Here is an 8,622-nt window from a genome sequence, read left to right as displayed (position 1 = left end):
AGTGTTGTGTTTCTCCCACTTCATTCACAGTGTTGTGTTTCTCCCACCTCATTCCCAGTGTTGTGTTGTGTTTCTCCCACTTCATTCCCAGTGTTGTGTTTCTCCCACCACATTCCCAGTGTTGTGTTGTGTTTCTCCCACTTCATTCCCAGTGTTGTGTTTCTCCCACTTCATTCCCAGTGTTGTGTTGTGTTTCTCCCACCTCATTCACAGTGTTGTGTTTCTCCCACTTCATTCACAGTGTTGTGTTTCTCCCACTTCATTCACAGTGTTGTGTTTCTCCCACTTCATTCACAGTATTGTGTTGTGTTTCTCCCACTTCATTCACAGTGTTGTGTTTCTCCCACTTCATTCACAGTGTTGTGTTGTGTTTCTCCCACCTCATTCCCAGTGTTGTGTTGTGTTTCTCCCACTTCATTCACAGTGTTGTGTTTCTCCCACTTCATTCACAGTGTTGTGTTTCTCCCACTTCATTCACAGTGTTGTGTTTCTCCCACTTCATTCACAGTGTTGTGTTTCTCCCACTTCATTCACAGTGTTGTGTTGTGTTTCTCCCACTTCATTCACAGTGTTGTGTTTCTCCCACTTCATTCACAGTGTTGTGTTGTGTTTCTCCCACTTCATTCCCAGTGTTGTGTTTCTCCCACCTCATTCCCAGTGTTGTGTTTCTCCCACCTCATTCACAGTGTTGTGTTGTGTTTCTCCCACTTCATTCACAGTGTTGTGTTGTGTTTCTCCCACTTCATTCCCAGTGTTGTGTTTCTCCCACCTCATTCCCAGTGTTGTGTTGTGTTTCTCCCAGTTCATTCACAGTGTTGTGTTTCTCCCACTTCATTCACAGTGTTGTGTTGTGTTTCTCCCACTTCATTCACAGTGTTGTGTTGTGTTTCTCCCACCTCATTCCCATCTCACCTCATTCCCAGTGTTGTGTTGTGTTTCTCCCACCTCATTCCCAGTGTTGTGTTGTGTTTCTCTCACCTCATTCCCAGTGTTGTGTTGTGTTTCTCTCACCTCATTCCCAGTGTTGTGTTGTGTTTCTCCCACTTCATTCACAGTGTTGTGTTGTGTTTCTCCCACCTCATTCCCAGTGTTGTGTTTCTCCCACTTCATTCCCAGTGTTGTGTTTCTCCCACCACATTCCCAGTGTTGTGTTGTGTTTCTCCCACTTCATTCCCAGTGTTGTGTTTCTCCCACTTCATTCCCAGTGTTGTGTTGTGTTTCTCCCACCTCATTCACAGTGTTGTGTTTCTCCCACTTCATTCACAGTGTTGTGTTTCTCCCACTTCATTCACAGTGTTGTGTTTCTCCCACTTCATTCACAGTATTGTGTTGTGTTTCTCCCACTTCATTCACAGTGTTGTGTTTCTCCCACTTCATTCACAGTGTTGTGTTGTGTTTCTCCCACCTCATTCCCAGTGTTGTGTTGTGTTTCTCCCACTTCATTCACAGTGTTGTGTTTCTCCCACTTCATTCACAGTGTTGTGTATCTCCCACTTCATTCCCAGTGTTGTGTATCTCCCACTTCATTCACAGTGTTGTGTTTCTCCCACTTCATTCACAGTGTTGTGTTTCTCCCACTTCATTCACAGTGTTGTGTATCTCCCACTTCATTCACAGTGTTGTGTTGTGTTTCTCCCACTTCATTCACAGTGTTGTGTTGTGTTTCTCCCACTTCATTCCCAGTGTTGTGTTTCTCCCACCTCATTCCCAGTGTTGTGTTGTGTTTCTCCCACTTCATTCACAGTGTTGTGTTTCTCCCACTTCATTCACAGTGTTGTGTTGTGTTTTTCCCACTTCATTCACAGTGTTGTGTTGTGTTTCTCCCACTTCATTCACAGTGTTGTGTTTCTCCCACTTCATTCACAGTGTTGTGTTTCTCCCACTTCATTCACAGTGTTGTGTTTCTCCCACTTCATTCACAGTGTTGTGTTTCTCCCACTTCATTCACAGTGTTGTGTTGTGTTTCTCCCACTTCATTCCCAGTGTTGTGTTTCTCCCACCTCATTCCCAGTGTTGTGTTTCTCCCACCTCATTCCCAGTGTTGTGTTGTGTTTCTCCCACTTCATTCACAGTGTTGTGTTTCTCCCACCTCATTCCCAGTGTTGTGTTTCTCCCACCTCATTCCCAGTGTTGTGTTTCTCCCACCTCATTCCCAGTGTTGTGTTGTGTTTCTCCCACTTCATTCACAGTGTTGTGTTTCTCCCACTTCATTCACAGTGTTGTGTTGTGTTTCTCCCACTTCATTCCCAGTGTTGTGTTTCTCCCACCTCATTCCCAGTGTTGTGTTGTGTTTCTCCCACCTCATTCACAGTGTTGTGTTTCTCCCACTTCATTCCCAGTGTTGTGTTTCTCCCACCTCATTCCCAGTGTTGTGTTGTGTTTCTCCCATTTCATTCACAGTGTTGTGTTTCTCCCACCTCATTCACAGTGTTGTGTTTCTCCCACCTCATTCACAGTGTTGTGTTTCTCCCATTTCATTCACAGTGTTGTGTTGTGTTTCTCCCACCTCATTCCCAGTGTTACTGTTTGTACAACCCAGTGCAGCAGGAAATCCCCCCAGAAACATTTCCATTATGAATGACCCCTAGAGCAACACACACAGAAATAGCAAGGAGAAAATAGACTTTTAAAAGCCAAGGCCAATATTATTTTATACAAGAATTCTGTCTAAAATATCTAACAGACATTGACCACGTTAATAACGTAGACTATAAGTAAAAGGAATGTCTGTGGAGAAACCATTATGCATAGGCTACACGGTCATTACAGGAGATGGTGTTCATACGGTCATTACAGGAGATGGTGTTCATACGGTCATTACAGGAGATGGTGTTCATACGGTCATTACAGGAGATGGTGTTCATACGGTCATTACAGGAGATGGTGTTCATACGGTCATTACAGGAGATGGTGTTCATACGGTCATTACAGGAGATGGTGTTCACACGGTCATTACAGGAGGTGGTGTTCATACGGTCATTACAGGAGATGGTGTTCATACGGTCATTACAGGAGATGGTGTTCATACTGTCATTACAGGAGATGGTGTTCATACGGTCATTACAGGAGATGGTGTTCATACTGTCATTACAGGAGATGATGTTCATACTGTCATTACAGGAGATGGTGTTCATACGGTCATTACAGGAGATGTTGTTCATACGGTCATTACAGGAGATGGTGTTCATACGGTCATTACAGGAGATGGTGTTCATACGGTCATTACAGGAGATGGTGTTCATACGGTCATTACAGGAGATGGTGTTCATACGGTCATTACAGGAGATGGTGTTCATACGGTCATTACAGGAGATGGTGTTCATACAGTCATTACAGGAGATGGTGTTCATACGGTCATTACAGGAGATGGTGTTCATACGGTCATTACAGGAGATGGTGTTCATACGGTCATTACAGGAGATCGTGTTCATACGGTCATTACAGGAGATGGTGTTCATACGGTCATTACAGGAGATGGTGTTCATACGGTCATTACAGGAGATGGTGTTCATACGGTCATTACAGGAGATGGTGTTCATACGGTCATTACAGGAGATGGTGTTCATACGGTCATTACAGGAGATGGTGTTCATACGGTCATTACAGGAGATGGTGCTCATACGGTCATTACTGGAGATGGTGTTCATACGGTCATTACAGGAGATGGTGTTCATACTGTCATTACAGGAGATGGTGTTCATACGGTCATTACAGGAGATGGTGTTCATACGGTCATTACAGGAGATGGTGTTCATACGGTCATTACAGGAGATGGTGTTCATACGGTCATTACAGGAGATGGTGTTCATACGGTCATTACAGGAGATGGTGTTCATACGGTCATTACAGGAGATGGTGTTCATACGGTCATTACAGGAGATGGTGTTCATACGGTCATTACAGGAGATGGTGTTCATACGGTCATTACAGGAGATGGTGTTCATACGGTCATTACAGGAGATGGTGTTCATACGGTCATTACAGGAGATGGTGTTCATACTGTCATTACAGGAGATGGTGTTCATACGGTCATTACAGGAGATGGTGTTCATACGGTCATTACAGCAGATGGTGTTCATACGGTCATTACAGGAGATGGTGTTCATGCGGTCATTACAGGAGATGGTGTTCATACGGTCATTACAGGAGATGGTGTTCATACGGTCATTACAGGAGATGGTGTTCATACGGTCATTACAGGAGATGGTGTTCATACGGTCATTACAGGAGATGGTGTTCATACGGTCATTACAGGAGATGGTGTTCATACGGTCATTGCAGGAGATGGTGTTCATGCGGTCATTACAGGAGATGGTGTTCATACGGTCATTACAGGAGATGGTGTTCATACGGTCATTACAGGAGATGGTGTTCATACGGTCATTACAGGAGATGGTGTTCATACGGTCATTACAGGAGATGGTGTTCATACGGTCATTACAGGAGATGGTGTTCATACGTTCATTACAGGAGATGGTGTTCATACGGTCATTAGAGGAGATGGTGTTCATACGGTCATTACAGGAGATCGTGTTCATACGGTCACTACAGGAGATGGTGTTCATACTGTCATTACAGGAGATGGTGTTCATACTGTTACAGAAACGAATGACCGACTTTGCCGATAGAGCTCCACTACAGTAGGGCTCCACTACATCTGTGCCCAGTGGGAAGGGAGGTAACCCTGATATAGGTGTCCCTGTGTTATGAGTTAATATAGAAGGGTGTCCCTGTGTTATGAGTTAATATAGAAGGGTGTCCCTGTGTTATGAGTTAATATAGAAGTGTGTCCCTGTGTTATGAGTTAATATAGAAGGGTGTCCCTGTGTTATGAGTTAATATAGAAGGGTGTCCCTATGTTATGAGTTAATATAGAAGGGTGTCCCTGTGTTATGAGTTAATATAGAAGGGTGTCCCTGTGTTATGAGTTAATATAGAAGGGTGTCCCTGTGTGTGTGTGTGTGTGTGTGTGTGTGTGTGTGTGTGTGTGTGTGTGTGTGTGTGTGTGTGTGTGTGTGTGTGTGTGTGTGTGTGTGTGTGTGTGTGTGTGTGTGTGTGTGTGTGTGTGTGTGTGTGTGTGTGTGTGTGTGTGTGTGTGTACGTGTGTACGTGTGTTGGGGGTGCTAGTCTTCACCGCCACGGGGCTGTCAGGGAGATGGATTTTAGTCTGGGGCTGATTGACGTGTCGATGACAGCTGCCCGTCAACCTAGCGGTTGTCAGGTCAACATGCTGACAGGAAACTGACAACCACATTTTCCCGATGAGCTAAAGTGCTGTATGCCACAACCCCACCTTTTAGAGAAGAGGTATCTCCGTACATTAGCTCATCTCTCTCTCCCTCTGTTCTTCCTTTATCCATCTATATCTGTCTCTTTCCCTCCATCTCCCTCGCTGGTCATTTCCTGCCTCTCTCCTGTCATCTGATTACAGAGCAGTTGACCTGTCTGCGGAACAGATCCAGTCTGTGAGGTGAGAGCAAATGACTGCTTGACACTTCTTCACTATCTTCTTCTTCTTGTTATGAATGACAGGTTTATGGGACCAACTATCCACATAGGCAGGGATGGATAGTTGTGACAAAGGCCGATGGGACTCCGAGGGGACTCTGAGGGGACTCTGAGGGGACTCTCAGGGGACTCTGAGGGGACTCTGAGGGGACTCTCAGGGGACTCTGAGGGGACTCTCAGGGGACTCTGAGGGGACTCTGAGGGGACTCTGAGGGGACTCGGGCAAACAGTTAATAACGAACGATGCATAAACAAAAACTAAATCTAACACAAAACCTATTAAATGACCTGAGAAAGCACACATATTTAACCAAACCGTATGAATTTACTGCAGTAAACCACTGTAGTAAACCACTAGTGTTCAACAGGGAGATAGATGGTCTCTACTGTAGTAAACCACTAGTGTTCAACAGGGAGATAGATGGTCTCTACTGTAGTAAACCACTAGTGTTCAACAGGGAGATAGATGGTCTCTACTGTAGTAAACCACTAGTGTTCAACAGGGAGATAGATGGTCTCTACTGTAGTAAACCACTAGTGTTCAACAGGGAGATAGATGGTCTCTACTGTAGTAAACCACTAGTGTTCAACAGGGAGATAGATGGTCTCTACTGTAGTAAACCACTAGTGTTCAACAGGGAGATAGATGGTCTCTACTGTAGTAAACCACTAGTGTTCAACAGGGAGATAGATGGTCTCTACTGTAGTAAACCACTAGTGTTCAACAGGGAGATAGATGGTCTCTACTGTAGTAAACCACTAGTGTTCAACAGGGAGATAGATGGTCTCTACTGTAGTAAACCACTAGTGTTCAACAGGGAGATAGATGGTCTCTACTGTAGTAAACCAGTTGGGAATCCAAGCCTCCGAGTCTTATCTCATGAACATTTCAGTAAATATATATATTTATTTAATTGCTTAGGGATTTGAAGGTAAGACCAACCCTGTAACTAATTCCACTATATCCTATTTGTTATTACTGTTGTGGGTAAAAATCCATCCTCACCATGGGAAAGATAGCCTGTTCCCAGGTCTGTTTACCAAACTCTTAATAGGTGCTGATTTGTTCTAACTGATGTCTCGCTTAATAAAAAGTACACAGGTTTCCCAGACAAAGGTAAAGCCTCGTTCTGGACTAAATAGCAAGTTCAATGGAGATTCACCCTTGACAGTGCTTTTGAATTCCAAGGACTACAGTGGGCTTAATCTGTTTCTGTGAAACCGCTCCCTATAACATCCAATGTCACACCTGGCTATCAGATTGCACAATGAGCAACCTTCCCAACTAAGAACCCCCCCCCCCCTTACCCTGTTCTGTTCCTGCTCTGATTTAATGAGATTTAACAACATGATTCTCCCTTCCCTAGACTCAAATCTGATTAGGAATATGCCACCCTGAACACAGTCAGCGAACACCGAGGGAACATGTTTGAGCTTTCTCTCTCCTCCTCTCTCTGTCTGTCTTCCTGGAAAATGAATTCACTTCAGTCAGTATAATGAGAGACCGTATGTGGTCCATATGTCAGCAGGGGGAACCAGACAGGGGAGCGAGAGGAGAGAGAGAGGGGTGGGGGGAGAGATGAGAGAGAGAGGGGTGGGGGGGAGAGGAGAGAGCGGGAGAGGGGTGGGGGAGAGAGGGGAGAGGGGTGGGGGGAGAGAGGAGAGAGCGAGGGGTGGGGGAGGGAGAGAGAGGGGTGGGGGGAGAGAGGAGAGAGAGAGGGGTGGGGGAGAGAGGAGAGAGAGAGGGGGTGGGGGGGAGAGAGAGGGGTGGGGGGAGAGAGGAGAGAGCGAGGGGTGGGGGGGGAGAGGGGGGAGGGGTGGGGGGAGAGAGGAGAGAGAGAGGGGTGGGGGGAGAGAGGAGAGAGAGAGGGGTGGGGGAGAGATGAGAGAGAGAGGGGGTGGGGGGAGAGAGGAGAGAGAGGGGTGGGGGGAGAGAGGAGAGAGAGAGGGGTGGGGAGCGAGAGAGAGAGAGAGAGAGGGGTGGGGGGAGAAAGGAGAGAGCGAGAGGGGTGGGGGGGGGAGGAGAGGGGTGGGGGGGAGAGAGAGAGAGGGGGGTGGGGGGAGAGAGAGAGAGAGAGGGGTGGGGGAGAGAGGAGAGAGAGAGGGGTGGGGGAGAGAGGAGAGAGAGGGGTGGGGGGAGAGAGGAGAGAGAGGGGGGGGGGGAGAGAGGAGAGAGAGAGGGGGGGGGGGGGAGAGAGAGAGGGTGGGGGGAGAGAGAGAGAGAGGGGTGGGGAGCGAGGGGGAGAGAGGGGGGGGGGAGAAAGGAGAGAGAGAGAGGGGTGGGGGGAGAGGGGGAGAGAGAGAGAGAGAGAGAGGGGGTGGGGGAGAGAGGAGAGAGAGAGGGGTGGGGGGAGAGGGAGAGAGAGGGGTGGGGGAGAGAGGAGAGAGAGAGGGGGGGGGGAGAGGGAGGAGAGAGGGGGGGGGGGGAGAGAGGAGAGAGAGGGGTGGGGGGAGAGAGAGAGAGAGAGGGGTGGGGGGGGGAGAGAGAGAGAGAGGGGAGGGGGAGAGAGGGGAGAGAGGGGTGGGGGGAGAGAGAGAGAGAGAGGGGTGGGGGAGAAAGGAGAGAGAGAGAGGGGTGGGGGAGAGAGGAGAGAGCGAGAGGGGGTGGGGGAGAGAGGAGAGAGAGAGGGGTGGGGGAGAGAGGAGAGAGAGAGGGGTGGGGGGAGAGAGAGAGAGAGAGAGAGGGGTGGGGGAGAGAGGAGAGAGCGAGAGAGGGGTGGGGGGAGAGGGGAGAGAGGGGTGGGGGGAGAGAGGAGAGAGAGAGGGGTGGGGGGGGAGAGAGAGAGAGAGAGAGAGAGAGAGAGGGGTGGGGGGGAGAGAGAGAGAGAGAGAGAGGGGTGGGGGAGAGAGGAGGAGAGACGGGTGGGGGAGAGAGGAGAGAGAGCGAGAGGGGTGGGGGGAGAGAGGAGAGAGAGGGGTGGGGGGGGAGAGAGGAGAGAGAGAGAGAGGGGTGGGGGGAGAGAGAGAGAGAGCGAGAGGGGTGGGGGAGAGAGGAGAGAGAGAGGGGTGGGGGGAGAGAGGAGAGAGAGAGGGGTGGGGGGGAGGAGAGAGAGGAGAGAGATAACTCCTAACTCCACAGCAGCAAGATTTGTGACCTGTTGCCACAAGAAAAGG

Source organism: Oncorhynchus gorbuscha, linkage group LG22, assembly GCF_021184085.1.
Source record: "Oncorhynchus gorbuscha isolate QuinsamMale2020 ecotype Even-year linkage group LG22, OgorEven_v1.0, whole genome shotgun sequence".
Taxonomy (NCBI): Eukaryota; Metazoa; Chordata; class Actinopteri; order Salmoniformes; family Salmonidae; genus Oncorhynchus; species Oncorhynchus gorbuscha.
The sequence above is the reverse complement of the archived record's forward strand: the minus strand, read 5'-3'. Positions refer to the sequence as shown.